This window comes from Pinus tabuliformis, chromosome 1_2 (assembly GCF_031772625.1).
Source record: "Pinus tabuliformis cultivar Carrire ecotype Pingquan chromosome 1_2, CPIR1, whole genome shotgun sequence".
NCBI lineage: Eukaryota > Viridiplantae > Streptophyta > Pinopsida > Pinales > Pinaceae > Pinus > Pinus tabuliformis.
This window is the reverse complement of record NC_142298.1, coordinates 946954394-946970969: the sequence shown is the minus strand read 5'-3', so window position 1 is coordinate 946970969 and position 16576 is coordinate 946954394.

Below are 16576 nucleotides of genomic sequence, written 5' to 3'. Positions count from 1 at the left end.
CTTGGGCATGTACTTCTAATATTCTCCTACAGGCATGGCATTCAAAGGAGTAGGCAATACCAAGGGCCCATACCTAGCAGTTATGATTCTTTCCATTTTAGTGGGTGCTTGTGGGCCTGCCATGACTGGGGTAGATGAAAGGGTGCTGGAAATCTGAAAGACAGTGAGTTGAGAAATGACTAACAAGGTTAAAGAAATATGATGGATAGGAGGGGAGGTTCCCTTTGGGCTGAAATCCAAAGGAGAACCTAAAGAATAGGGAGCTCTATGAATCTCTGAAAAATTTCTCTTCACTGCTAGTGCTAGAGGCTATATTCTCAATATGTATTTTCTCAGTTACATGCCTTTCTTGCAGAGATGCATAAGATTGTTTAGGTTGACCTGATCTTGATGCTCCCTTTTGTGATGTCTTTCTTTCCTTGATATTCCTCTCAGGGTCAGGTACTGGGTCAGCTGGTGATTTTTGTGGATTTCTCCGAGTGTACCTCACAAACTGAGCCAAGACTGTCATGTGGAGTTGCCAAGACGTTCAACCTCTAGTAGAGTCTCCAGATAGATGATTACAACCAAAAATTTGTCCAGACTTTGTCTATCATCAAAGTTGGATCTGTGTTGTTCTCCCAGGGAAGTTGAGCTTCAATATCCTCTCCTTGGTAATGGCGCCAATTAATGTTAGGACTCCAGGAAACTCTCTTAGGTTGTAGCCCAGAGATGCTTGGTAACATATAATTTTCAATATGGTTCTAGGAAGTTATTAGGATGGGTGATGGTTTGGTTCAAGCTAGATAACCACTTCTACTCTGTTTACACTCCAGACATGCATGAACACCCTCAGAATACAAGGCTTTAGACCACCAATGCTCAAAAATTTGGGAATTAGGTGAATAGGCGAAGAATACTAACCACACCAGCGGATGCATACATAATGTATGATGGCCAGCTGCAACTAGTCAGGAAGCTTGCAAATCTAATCTATCAATGCAGAGATAAGATGATAGTTATCTTGCATTAGATATAGCAGAAACCTGAGTGACCCACTCACTGATGCATTCAATTGTCTAATCCACCGATAAGATGACAGTTATCTAGTATTAGACTTTAGAAGAAATCATGAATAAAACACATCAGGCACAAGCTTAGAGAAGAGAAGAAATGGGCATTGAGAAATTAACAACAAAAGAAGCTTGCATTACTGAAAATGAAGATGAGATGCTGCAAGTTGTAGAGTATCTACAGTCTCCAGAAGTTGAACCGAAACACGATTTCCAACCCCGGTTACATCTTTCTTCTGGCTATTTATAATCTGTCATTACAATGGCTCCTAGCTGTTTGGGGATGGAGGGGCTTAATTGACCACCAACTACCATTAACTGTTTGATAGTGTCTTTGAATGTAGTTTTTTTCTCCACTACGAAAACCTGATCGAATCTGGTACTATGTTGTCCTTTAGGTGGTCGGATTGATCGTGGTAGTGGAGTTCCATAATTGTTTAATTCGTTGTTGAGTCGTGCTATGTCCTTTTATGCTTCAACCATGCTTTTCTTTTAATTTGGTTTCACGGTCGGACTATCGCTAGACTGATAGAGTCGGCCACCTTCTTCTTCGTGTAGCAGACAGGACGTGAGGTATGGAGTGCATGGGCGGATGAACGGTGGTGAGTGATCATGCATGGTGGCCGTCGGATCAAGGGAGATGTGTGGTTAGGATTGCTTTTTGGAGGCTAGTAGTCATGGTGGGAGCAGAACATGTCTGGGCTGTTAGATCTTCAGGCGAGCCGATCGGATGGTTATCGGGTAGAGGAGATGTCTTGGTGATAACGTGTGGGGTGATTTGACTTGAGTGGTTATGGTTTTTATTGGGCGAACATCGGGTGGTAAGCGGTAAGTGTCAGAACTCACCCAATGCCATTCACTGGATGACACGTAGCGCTGGGAAAAAAGAAAAAACCACACTCATCGGGCGGGTACCTGTCGCGATCGTTGTCTGCGCGATATGAGCGCTAACCATTAGATTTGATGGGGGTGATCTAACGAAGGAGGAGTGTCAGGCAAGTCGGTGTATCGGATGGGACGTGGACCGTTGGATTGGCAGGGAAAGATCAACGACAAAGATGCGATGAAGGTATGTCTTTGGGAAATGTGTTATAGGCGTGTAAGGCATATGGGTGAGGTTTTATGGGGATTTTGGCTATTGCACTTGGGGCTAAGGCCAAAGAGGAATTTTTCGGGGCGCGAAGGTTAAGTTAGGAAAGAGAAAGGGTAAAGTGTGAGTGGGGTAAGGGAAGAAGAGGAATAATAGCCCATGTGGGACCCTTTTAAGGACAATGAAACAGACTGAACCTTTCCTTCAACCTTCAAAAAGCCAGCACTGCATCTCAGGGCTAACAAGGCCAAAGAGAGCACAACCCGCTCTGATACGACTCTGTTACACCGTCCTCCCACATCTACCCAAGTAATCGGTAAACTGGGGTAAACATGTGATGAGAAGTTACTATGATATGATTTGATTCCCTATGTGTTAGTTAAGGAAGTGGAATCGACGGAAACACACCATACCATACCTTCTACACCTGCTACAGGACTCCCAAAATGCATCCCAATCATTCCCCTGACCAACCCCTGGGTCCCACTGAGATTTTAGACCATTAAACTCTTAGACACTCCCTTGATATGGACAAGGGTGCGATTAAAAACCTCCATACACATGCACAACATGGGTATGCATGTGGTTGGGGAATTGTTTCCTCATACATATGCCCGCGACTCAAGGATTTGTGCCACTTTTCAATCTTGGAATCTAGGGCACTACCCAAAAACCCCTGTAGCTTTTAGAATCCATAATTTACATGATGACAAGACTTAAAAATCAAAAACTAACTCCAGGACTAGGCTTGACCATCCCCAACTAGGACTGACATTCTCTCAAACACTTGGCATCAATGCAATCTACAGGAAATGAATACAAGACAGAGCATAAATGACTGATAACTCATATGAGACTTGACAAGAAGGATCACCGCCCTCTTCCCTTAACTATTTTGACATCAATTAGTTCTTGCATCCATTATTTTTCAGTTACAAGTAAATACATGAAATAACCATGACTATAACTAGTCACATAACCATGCTTATAACCAGCATTAAACCATGTAAATAACAATGAGATAACAACTATTAAGGCCACATAATAACAAGTACAAAAAAAAGAAGGATAACTTAGCTTTTATTAAACATAGGCAAGAGCCGACCAAGTTTGTGACTTCCACGTACCAGCCGACCATAGACATGGCTGAACCAAATATTTCTTTCAGCCAGTCACCCCCATGCCATATTCCAAGCATGAATGTGGGATATGATGGATATACCAATCCAAGAACAACCAAGGGAATCTAGAGGTTAAACCACCTCCACCCTCACCAAACTGCGATCTCACCAAAACTGGCACCGAGATTAAAAAACCAAACTGAGCTTGGAATGCCTCTGAACTCCATCACTATCCTTGAGGAATTTTTTTCTCCTTGTCTCTCAGGATTTACCACAATATACACCAGATCACTAGGCCCTCAACTGAGACTCTACCCTCTGGCTTTACTGTGTATCTCACCAAAAGCGGTCAAGGGATTCCTAGGCCTTTGGGAATTTTCTTGAGACCATGTTAGGTCCCTATAATACTAGTGATTCCCCCATTACTATTGTCATTGTATCCCTTATTTTTATTGTTGTGCCCCTATATTCCCCATATTGTTATTATTGTGCGAAGAACATTATTATTATTGTTGTGCCCTTCTATTATTATTGTTATGTTGGCTTTGATTATATTGTGACCTCTTAGACTCCTATATATAGAAAGGAGGTTTTTCCATTTTTATCATCCAAGAATTGTTCATTTGTGCAATAAAAATGCGGTTTCCCCCTCCAATACACTTATTCTGAAGTCGTTGATTTATCTTTTCTATCTTTTTGTGAGTCGTTTCTTAACATTTGGTATCAGGGGTTTGGATTCTAGGATTTCACTGCTCCAAACAGGTCATCGTGGAATTTTTGCTCTAAATTTTTCTCTCCGAAGTTTCAAAAGCTAAAAAAAAATCTCATTTGAGCCTAAATCATTTTGAACCTCGGGTCTAAATTTCATATTTTGTCTCACTATATTTTTGGAGATATGATTCAAGGAACTTATGATTTTTGCATATTCCTGAATTACGTTCAAAATTAGTGACCTTAGGAAAATTGTCATAACTTCATATCTGAGCATTAAATTGAAATTTCATCAGAAGTAGCAGAAAGAGGACGGACTGAAGTTTTCTATGTATCCTTTTCAGATCCAAAGGTCGAAACAGTAATACGTGGAACATCATATAAGTTGACTGTACTGAAAAATTATATAATCAAGTCACCTTGGGAGAATGGGCATAACACTTTCTTGGAGAATCCAATTTTGATCAGACTGGTGGCAATGGAAAAAGGACTCAGTGGCATACCGCAGGAAGCAATTTTAGACCTTGGAGATCCACAATTACAGAGATGCAACAAATTAAATATCAAGCTTCCACAAAGCGAAAAAATTTGTGTAGTCTTTTGAAATTTTGCATAAGTTTGGGTTGAAAAATTAGTTTGAAGTTCAAAGGGCATAGTGAAGCATGATCATCACTAATTGATGCCCCAAAGAAAGAAAATGGAAACACCTAGTAAACAACCAGAAAGCTCTAGCATGACTCATGAAGAAGAGGAAGAAATGCAACATGATATATCAAAATTACGAGACCAAGTGCAACAAATTCCACTCTCACAAAAGGTGATAGAAGCTAAGATTGATGGTTTAAAGAAAGGCATGGAAGCTAAGATGAATGGTGTGGAATCTAAGATGAATGGAATGGAAGTTAATATGGATGGCGTGGAAGCTAATATGGATGGCATGGAAGCTAAGATGAATGGCATGGATGCTAAGATGGATGGTATAGAAGAAAAATTGAAAGGTGACATGGAATATTTGAAGATAGATTTGACTAAGTTGCTACAAGAAATGCTTACTAATGGTGAAAGGGTAGTAAAGGAAACTCATGATGAGAACAAAATAAATGTTAATCATGATTTCATAGACTTTAATGTTGGATTGAAGACCCACCATGTTCCAAAGATCCATATGAGGAAGTTTGATGGCAAGGATATCGTAACATGGATATTATAGATGGAGCAATATTTTGATCTCCATAATGTGAAAAAAACACCAAAGGTACTCATTGCAACTTTATATTTAGAACCAAATTAGTTTGTATGGTATCGATGGCTTTGCTTTAGTACACAAATTTTCACTTGGGAAATTTTTAAGGAAGAAATGATAGCACATTACGAGGAAACAAAAGACAACACTTTTTTTAGCCAATTGATAAACCTCAAACAAAAGGGTTCAATGATGTAGCACATTGAGGACTTCCAAAAATTGAATATAAGGGTAAAATATATTCCATAGGAGCATAGATTTATGTGTTCATAGGTACTTTAAAGGATAACATCCAACATGAGGTTTGCCTTTGGGAACCTGACACATTGGAGAAGGCATTCAGAATTGCAAAAAAAATGGAAAGAAAAATTATGGCAACAAGGAAGCCTACCACTCACAACTATAAGGATGGAGGTGTTGTTTCCCCTAGCCTTCCACAACCTATAAGGTTGACACCTAACAATTGGAAGAAAAAAGAGCAAAAGGGCTTTGTTATAGTTGTGATAGCAAATACACTAAAGGTCATAAGTGTGCTGAGAAGAAATTTTTTTACATAGATTGTGAAGAAGAGGAAGAGAAGGAACAAGAAACGTCAAAAGAAGAGGATATACACTAGGAATAAACCCTAGATAAAGAAGAAATGGATCTGACCATATATTGTAATGCATTGTCCGGAATTACCACTCCTCAAACTATCAAGATAAAAGGACATATCAAGAAGAAAAAGGTAATAATGTTGATTGATTCGGGAAGTACCCATAATTTTATTCATTTTAAGATAGCCAAGGAATTGAATTTCCTCCTATATCTGGCACTAGAGTGTCAAGTGATGGTTGCAAGTGGAGGAACCATAAAATGCTCTAGAAAGTGCCATAATATCAAGCTATCCATGGGAGAATATGTATTGAATAGCCCAATGCTTTCCATTCAAATGGGTGGTGCTGATATTGTACTAGGAGTCCAATGGCTACAATCCTTGGGTACAATAGCTTTTAATTTTCAAGAACTTTTCATAAAATTTTGTTCGAAAGGAAAGGAAGTTGAATTAAGAGGTATCGCAGGGAAACCAGGAAAGATAATCAGCTCTAATGGAATGACAAAGCCTCTAAAGAAAGAACAACGAGGTGTAATTTCATAATTATGTTTGCTAGAGGTTCCCACATCGAAATCATCTATTTCTCTAGATCTCCACAAAGCATTGGACAATCATTCCAAGGTATTTGAGAGTCCCAAAGGTATCCCACCTATTCATGATCATGATCATGCTATTCATTTGATTCCAGGAAGTTTTCCTCCAAACATCAGGCCTTACAGATATCACTATGCCCAAAAGAGTGAAATTGAATGTATGGTTGTAGAAATGCTAGAGGCTGGTATAATTTATCCTAGTCAAAGTTCTTTCTCTGCTCTAGTATGGTTGGTGCATAAGAAGGTTGGATCATGGTGCATGTGTCTGAATTATAGGAAGCTCAACAAGCTCACTATTAAAGATAAATTTCCCATTCTTGTCATTGATGAACTATTGGATGAATTTCATGGATCAATTTACTTCACCAAGTTGGATCTTCATTTAGGATATCATCAAATCAGAATGAAGGCTGAAGACATTCTGAAAACAACATTTAGAACTCATGAGGGTCATTATGAATTTTTGGTCATGCCTTTTGGCCTTACCAATGCACCTTCTACATTTCAAGGTTTGATGAATTCCATTTTCAAACCCACCCTTAGAAAATTTGTGTTAGTATTTTTTGATGATATACTAATCTATAGCAATGCTTGGAAGGATCATGTTCAACATGTTGACAGGATGCTCAAATTATTGGAGGGAGAAATAATTATATGCAAAAATCTCTAAAAGTTTCTTTCGAGTACAAGAGATGGAATATTTGGGTCATATTGTATCTCATGAAGGTGTTAAGGTAGACCCTAGTAAAACTAAAGCCATTAAGGAATGGAAAATCCCCACATCCATAAATAATCTGCAAGTATTTCTCCAGTTGACAGGGTATTATCGCAAGTTTGTTAAGAATTATGGGAGAATAGAAGCACCTATAACAACGTTATTAAAGAAATATGCATTTTTATGAAATCCAAAAGAAACGAAGGCCTTTGAACATCTTAAAGAGGCAATGTGCCAAGCACTGGTCTTAGCTACGTCGAACTTCACAAAACCTTTATTGTGGAATGTGATGCCTCAGGAAATGGAATTGTGTTGTTTTAATCCAAGAAGAAAGACCCATTACTTTCGAAAGTCGTCCAATCAAAGGAAAGTATTTACACAAAGATATTTATGAGAAGGAAATGTTGGACATACTATATGCACTTAAGAAATGACAACCCTACCTAATGGAAAGACACTTCAAGGTAAAAACGGATCATGATAGTCTTAAATAATTTTTAGAAAAAATATTATCTTCAAAAGAGCAACAAAAATGGGTCACAAATATGTTGGGTTATGACTTTGAAATCATCTACAAAAAAGGGAAGAAAAATGTTGTGGCATATGCACTCTCAAGAAAGGATGAGGATGTCGAAGAATTTCTTTGTGCCAGTTCTATTATCCAGACAGATTGGATAAAGAAGGCAAGGGATGAATAGAAGAATGACTAAGAAGTGTGAGCACTCATTCAAAAGTTACAACAAGATCCCAGTACATATGATACATTTAGTTGGAAAAAATATCCGTTATGGTACAAATATTGTTTATACCTATGTCAGAATTCCCAACTAGAACAAAAGGTTCTTATGGAATTGCAAACCTCTCCCTTAGGAGGGCACTTGGGATTTTTAAAAGTTACCATTGGGTTAAGAAGGAATTTTTTTGGGATGTCCTTAAATCAAATAATCAAAATTTTGTGGCGGAATGTTTAGTTTGCCAACAAAATAAAGTTGAAACATTAAGACCTCGGGTCTATTACAACCTTTATCCATTCCAAGCCAACATTGGGAGGAGGTTTCAATGGATTTTATCATAGGAGATCCAAAGGAAATAGTGTCATCATGGTGGTAGTTGAGAGACTTACCAAGTATGCACACTTTTGTGCATTATCTCATCCATTTAAATCCAATACAGTGTCTACTGCATTTATGGAAACAATTCAAAAGCTACATGGAAACCCAAAGATTATTGTAAGCGACTAAGATCCCATTTTCACTGGAAATTTTTGGACATAATTATTTTCTTGTCTTGGTACTCAGTTAGCTCATAGCTCATCTTATCATCCTCAATCTAACGGGAAAACTAAGATAGTAAACAAATGTGTGGAAGGATGTCTTCGTTGCTTTGTATCTGATAAATAGACACAATGGGTCAAATGGTTACCTCTGGCTGAATGGTGGTATAACACTTCCCTCCATACTGCAGCAAAAATGACCCCATTTATGGCACTTTATGGATATCACCCACCGTCCATCACATCATATTTAAGAGAAAAGTCTAAGTTTCAAGCAGTGGAATATCACATCGAGCTTCAACAACAAGTTCTCCAACTCTTAAAGGATAACCTACCTTTGGCACATAATAGAATGAAACAACAGGAAGATCAACATTGCAGCAAAAGAAGTTTTGATGTAGGTGACTAGGTATTTCTATGGCTACAACCATATAAACAAATGTCCCTCAAGCAAGCTAATAAGGATAATAAATTATCACCAAAGTATTATGGTCCTTACAAGGTGTTGCAAAATATTGGTACTATGGCATACAAAATGGAGCTTCCTACAGCTTCACGAGTGCACCCACTTTTCCATGTTTCATGCTTAAAGAAGGTTATTGGTGACAAGCCCCCATTTCAAAAAATATTGCTAGAACTTGACGAGGAAGGAAAAATCATATTGGAACATGAAGCAGTCACATAAACAAGAACTCGGCAGCTACGAAATCGATCAATTTCAGAGTATCTCGTCAAGTGGAAGAACTTACCCACTGAAGATTCCACACGGGAGGATGAGAATTTTGTACAGAAGCATCCAGAACTACTCAAGCATTGAGGACAACACATTTTGAAGGAGAGGGGCATGTTAGGTCCCTATAATACTAGTAATTCCCCCATTATTATTGTCATTGTAACCATTATTGTTATTGTTGTGCCCCTATAATCCGCATATTTTTATTATTGTGCCCCATAGAAGCCCACTATTGTTATTGTTGTGCCCTTATATTATTATTGTTATGTCGGATTTGATTCTATTGTGGCCCCTTAGACTCCTATATATAGAAAGGAGGTTTTGTCATTTTTATCATCCAAGAATTGTTCATTTGTGTAATGTAAAAGAGGTTTCCCCCTCAAAGAGGTTGATTCTGAAGTCGTTGATCTATCTTTTCTATCTTTTTGTGAGTTGGTTTCTTAACATTCCTCCACCCGAGATTCCAAAACCATCCGGAAATTCCAAAGCTCAAAACAGAGAAATCATCCCATCACACCATGGTTATCCAGAAAAAGGCAAGGCAAGGCTAAAAACCACTGTCATAACCCAACAAGACCATGCCATCGATAGCCAGAGAACCAGATACCAACATGAAAATCCATGCATGTCAAAACCAACTAGGAAATCACACATGCAATATGTTACTTGCAAGTATTCCTATTGAATCTGCTTGATCATGCTCTTCCTTCCTTGCTCTATGCTTTCCATTCTTTTCCTTGTCCTTCCTTTGTTTGTTTTTCCCTTCCTTGCTCCAAAGCTAGAATGCTCCAAGAAAACTCTGTGTGTCCAAGAGTGTGAGAGAGAGAGAATAATGAGAGAGCTCCAAAACTGAACTGAAAAAAGGTTACACTAACCAAGCCTGAGAAAAAGCTTGCCAATTGATCCTCATAAGCCTTTTTATCCATGAGGCCTCTATTTTCTTTATTTTCCATTATTTTCCTTAAATTTCCTCCTCACATGCAACCTGTGACCTCCTCCTCATAAATAAATGTGCCAAAAATGCCATTTTACCTTTCCAAAGACTTTGTCATTGCCTTTACCAAATTCCTTTAGACATAATAACCAAAATGAACACCCACACTAGGATGTCTTGCCCAACATTCATCTTGGAATACGTGTCCCTTAACCGTGCTCTTATTTTGCCTTTATTAACTTTTATTACATGAACTTTTAACGAGGGGTTGTTACACTTCTCATCATTATGAGACTAAAAAGGAGGAAAAGGAAAAAGAGGCTAATCATTCTTCATGTGAAAGTGTTGGAGAAGAGAAAGAAGGAGAGGAGAAAGCATGGAGGCTTAGATAGATTATGCTGGAGGAGAGAATGCACAACACCAAGGGAAACAAGCTCGAGTTTAAGGCTTTAAGAGTAGGCACGCATCCAAATGAAAACTTGTCTGAGTTTTTAGGCTAGAAATTAGCATGTAGACCAAGGCATAGAAGTCAATTCCAATGATGAGTTTGAGGAGATCCTACATATCTATCAAAGGTTTCATAGGCCCAAAAATATAGGAGGTGAAGCGTATTTTTAGGGGCAAGCACAAGCCCAAAAAATAAGGAGAGATATGTGGGCGTGTAGCATGCACTTTGAGGCAGAGTTTACAAGTATGTAGCACCAAATCTAGTGGGAAGAGAGTACTTTCAATGGCATGAAATTCAAGATCTAGAAGTCTGGTAGTGGCATGTTTTTCCAGGTAGAGAAGAGTAAAAAGTGGCAGAAACTTCAACACAAAGATTGTTGAACTTGTGCACAAGTTTCCAAATATGTGGCACAATTTCCTTGATAGAAATAGGGAGAGATAAGTACTCTGTGTGATGTAATTAATGTTTTAAATAATCCTATGAAATTAGAAAATAAAATCCTCCTTCAAACTAGTTTTCCCCTTTGGGGTTCTTCTATCCTGGTAAAAAATTGACCAAAAATATCAGTGTTCATAATTTTATGTGCATGCTTGTCTTTATTATTAGTTGGGAGCAAAAGAGTAGTGGTAGCCTAGCAATGTTTTAGTTGCAATTTTATATTCATGTTTTAATGTGCAAATGAACCATGGGGTTGGGCATTAAACAATGATGTGTAAAACAAATTGAAACTAGAGGGGCTATAACACACATGAATTTTCTACAATTCTAAAATGGGCTATATGTACTGCAAATTTTGTTTAATTTTGGGGCTCTATTAGAAGGTATCCACGTGCAAAGACCCATGTATTCTTAGTATTGGTTGTATTACTCTTCGGAGGATAATTTTGGTTTAGGATTCTGGGCCCATATTTTTCAATTAATACAAATATTCTCATTATCGTAAGAAAAAAAGAGAAAAAAAGTGGTACATGTACATATAATAACTCCTAGCAAATAAATTGTTGTTTTCCAAATTTTCATTGCAACTAAAGTATTATGAGAGGGAAACATTAACTTGCATCATGCCAACACAATATATGAAATGGCATAAGAGACAACAGAAACAATGTAATACAAATATGAGTTCAAAAGGTAATTATGGAAGAGGGCATTTTCAAGTTTAATACACAAAGTCTGAGGGGACCTTGAGAGACGAGTTATGGAGATATGATAAACCTATTTGTATTTATAGGCCCAAGTTCTTATATCAATCCCCTATAGCCCCTTTCTCATTTTAGGAAAAGCAATGAGACCTTATTGACCCTAGAAGAAAATGGATAATAAAATTTTCTTTGTATGATATTAAAACCCTAATTTAATGTGAATGTATTTTATTAGATTAACATTTACTCTCCACAAGTTTCATAGAGGATGCATATCTTTCTTGTGACCAACAAGAGACCATTTGACATTTATTTTTGAATTTACATGATGCCCATGAGTATTGCAATTTTGTTTAGAACAAGTTGAAGTGCACTTTCCTAAAAGAGATCCACTAGAAAGGGACTCCCCTAGGGAATAAAGATTCCATTGAAGTGCAATATAACAACAAAATCTACTCCCCTAAAGGACACATATGATCTTTGCTCAAAACAAGGTTATATTTTCTACAATTAGGATGGTTATATTGACCATATACATTTAAGAAGAAGTGTCTTCACTAATAAGGATGTTATTTATATATTCTCTAAAATCAAAGGATGAGTATCTTGACAATAATATATTCCCTAAAATCAAAGGATGTGTATCTTGACAATAGACATTCAAGAATAACTACCTTAGTGCCATGGATTCCCTTTATACCTATAATGTCAAATTGCATGTTTTACAATCTATAAATGGTATAGGAAAACTAAAAGTTAAATTGGAGATTGAATCATATTAACAACTAATTTATTTATGGTTAATCTTTTAATTTAACAATTACATTAAAAAAATAGCCATTACAAATCTAATCTTTATGAAACCTAAAATGACCATTTCTTGGTACATAATTAAGCCTTACACATCTAATTAGAAGCATTACATATATCATTTCAACATATTTATTTTGCAATCCCAACAAATATTTACTAAGTTTTAGACAGAATTGACAAAAAAATGAGCAATATTGAATTTTATTATTATTCATATTTTTAAATGACACGTTAATTTTATGTTAAGAATTGAATGAACTAGACGTCTTCTTATTACTTTTATTAGGTATTAACTAGATTTTTGTATTTTCAATTTTTTTGTTTGAGTAATAAAATATTTTATTATGATGGACATTGAAATGTTTTATTTATAAGTGAGTGAAATATTTTTACATCTCCTTCATACTGTTTTACATTTAAAAAATCACTTACTTTTATATTAAATGAACATTTGTCAATTTAAAATTGAGCACCGAAGGAATTACATATCTCCCTCATATGTAGAATGAGCAGCAATAAAATTATTTTTTGAAAATCTGAAATATATAAATTTTCTTTTTTAATATATGTTTTTTTTGTAATATCCCTATTATAAATACTCAATATAAAGTCAAAAAGTTATGAATTAGTAATTTTAAAAGTTACGAATCAGTGACAAAAACTAATTCTTGATATTCGTAAAACTGAATGAGGAGAAAGAGAAACGAATAGATAGCGGAGGTCTCTGCCAAATGAAAAGGAGAAGGGTTTGGTCCATCCTTAGTTTTCAGCCATCTAGTTAGTTGGGAATTAATCCGGCTGTGGTCCATCACTGTCTCCATGTGGTCGCAACTACCTGGCTCTCAAACACCCAATAATGGCCTTCTGGTTGTGAAAGAATGTATCAGCTTTAAAGTGGTTTCTTGATTTCATAATTGATCTATTGTTTTGGCTTTGAACTTAGCTGAGGTTTCCGTGGATCAATCGCTATTCTTACTCTTGAATTTTCCATGGACTTGTGCATGGGAATGGGAGGGTTGGAGGATCAAGGGAGGGGACTGAGCAATAGCCACGATTATAATGGTTATGATCATGTTGCCCCTCTTTACGCTGCATATGCGGGTGTGAAGTCTGCAAGTCTATACGAGCTTCCCATGGATGCGATTATTCTGCTTCAAGAAGAACTTGGAGCAGAAAATAACAATTCATGCTTACCTTGGCAAGAGATTGTTGATAATTCTGTTGCTCTCGTGCTCTACGTCCGGCTTTGGAAGTGGCACTTAATGTTGCAGCAATGCCCCGGGTTCGAATCACCATCGTGCTCTACCAAATTGCAGTCTAAAGGAGGAATGTTTGCTCGATTGTCAACCTCTGAAGAGGGGTTTTGACATCAGGTTCATGTGGTGCAGAGGGCGGCGGGTGGAAATGTGCCATTACTAACCAGATCCCTGATTATGATTCTTTGTCGGACCTTAGCATTCGCAATGGCAACCAGTTCGCGAGGAGCGTTTTTGGTCTTGATAGCAAAGACAACAGGCAACGATCCAGCTTGATGGCAGTACAACTGAAACAGATAAGTTAATCTCTTGAATAGAAAGATATGGCCAATAATGTTCATGTTCTTTAAATGTTCATGTTCTTTAAAGTAAATTCCTTATTTTTGTGCACAAAGTATTGCAAGGTATTGCAACTTTCTTATGCATTAAAATAATGCAAAGATATAAGTCCTTTTGAAAATATCTGTTGTTTAGTTTATGCACAGCAAAAGCTAAGTGGTTTTGTGATTTTCTTGAGAGTGTTAAAAGTTAAGTAGTTTTATTATTTCTTTGGGATAAATTACACAAGATTCTCGCTAAGTACTCAAGATATCCTCTTGAGAAGAGATGTATGAGACATCTAAAGTTCTTGAGGAGATTGTTGTTATGTATTTTTATTTTCTTGGCAAAGAAAATATATTAGTACATGTAGATAAAAATTATATATTCCTCTTGAAAAAAAAAATCTATTACTGCATGTAGATAAATATTGATTATATATATATATATATATATATATATATATATATATATTTTCTTGGTAGAGAAAATATATTACTACATGTAGCTAAAGTTTTTTATTACTATATATAGGAAAATATGGTTATTATATATATTTGCAACATTAAAAGATAAGTAACATTTATTGTATTTATATAACATGCATATGTGTTTATGTAAGAAAAGATAGGATGAATTCTCTTTCCTTAAAAATAGATTTCATAGTCATTTTCCTAGAAGTGAATATAGATTAAAGAGGGTAATTTGTGAAATATTCTCATGGGTAGAGAGTTCTCTTGAAAAAAATACTTAGTTATGAGAAAATATAATAACCTATGCATAGATAAAATGCACAGAGATAAGTCATAGGAACCTTCTTTGGAAAGAATATATCTTTTTATGCAGGAAAGATAAGTTAATGGTGTTAATCCCTTTGCAAGAGTTTGCAAAAGTTACATGTTTTGGTGAGTAAAAGGTAAAGGATTTGGTTGTTGCATATTGGGTAGTTTGATTTATTTGCATGGTTTAATGCATAAACGGTTACCGTTATTATTATCCTAGTTCTTATGCGCAAAAGAAAGGTTGATTATGATACTTTATTGAAAACAAATGCATGAGGACTTTGTTATGATACTTTCATGGAAACAGAGGTTGGTCAGGAGACTTAAGACAATATAGGACGGAGTGGCAATTTGTGAGCTAGGGTTACAGACTTACAGAGCTGGTTCTCCATGGAGGGACACAAAGGAGGGAGCTCCACTCCCTCCTATAAGCAGGCAGTAGCCAGCAGAGGTAAAAAAACCAGTAGAAGGTGATAGAGGTCCATCTGATGACGTAAGACAAAGAAGCAAGGAAGAGGAGCAGGATGGCTCTAAAACCAAGGAGAGCAACAACACTAAAGACAATGAGGAAGAGGACAAGGAACAGGAAACAAAAGGCAAAGCACAAAAGGGACCCTGCAATCCAAAAACCACAATCACGCCCAGAGTGGTGTTGAATGATCATGTGCCACAGGCGCATAGGGACCACATGCATACGTATGCAATCATTTGTAAATTCATGGGCTTATGGCCCACTGAAAAAGCTTTACAAACATGGATTAAATACCACTGGAAACCAAAAGGAAGAATAGAACTTCATCTGGGATCAAAAGGATTCTTTACTGTAGTCTTTGCAAATATTGAAGATAAGGACAGAGTGTTTGAAGGAGGGCCCTACTTTTACGCAGCTGCAAGCATGTATATGCGACCATGGGTGATGAATTTTGTCCTAGAATGCGAAACTTTTACCTCGATTCCAGTTTGGGTAAGACTCTACTCTCTACCTTTGGATTATTGGCAACTGGAATCCTTATCGGCCATAGGAAATAAGCTAGGGCATTTTGTCAAAGCCTCTGAGGCCACCAGAAAAGGAAAATACACATCCTTTGCAAGGATATGTGTGGAGATGGATCTTTCTAGAGCTCTGCCAGATGAGGTAATATTGGAAGTGTTTGATGAAGAATGGCTACAAACAGTTGATTATGAACACATCCCTTTCAAATGTCATAAATGCTATGAGCATGGACACCTATTCAGAGATTGCCCTCTCAGTAAAATAGAAAACAAGAGTAGAAATAACACCATGAAAGACACTGAAAGCTTTCATAAGGTGGTCCAGAAAGGAAAAGGGAATAAAAGGGGACCGAAGCTACCTCATACAGACAAGCAACAAGACAGTCAAAACAGGTTTCAAGCCCTGGAAGAGGAAGAAGTGATAATGAAAGAAGAATATGTCAAGGGAGGACGTCCAGTGGAGGAAGAGAATGAAGAAAATGTTGAGCAAACACAAAATAGAAATAAACAGAAAGAAGACATGATGAGTGACACAAAACTGGAAATGGACCAGGAAATGACCCAGAGTGAGATGGAAATGGAGGATCACAAACTACAAGAAATTCTTGAGAAAGAGAATCTAGATCTAGAAGGATTCTTGAAACAAGGAACCAGAGAGGGTGTGGATTCGTTACCTCCATAGAAGTTCCATAGAGTTCAACAATTGTTCATATACAAAACTTAGGACATAGGGTCAGAAAAGCAAAGGAAAAATGAAAGACAGG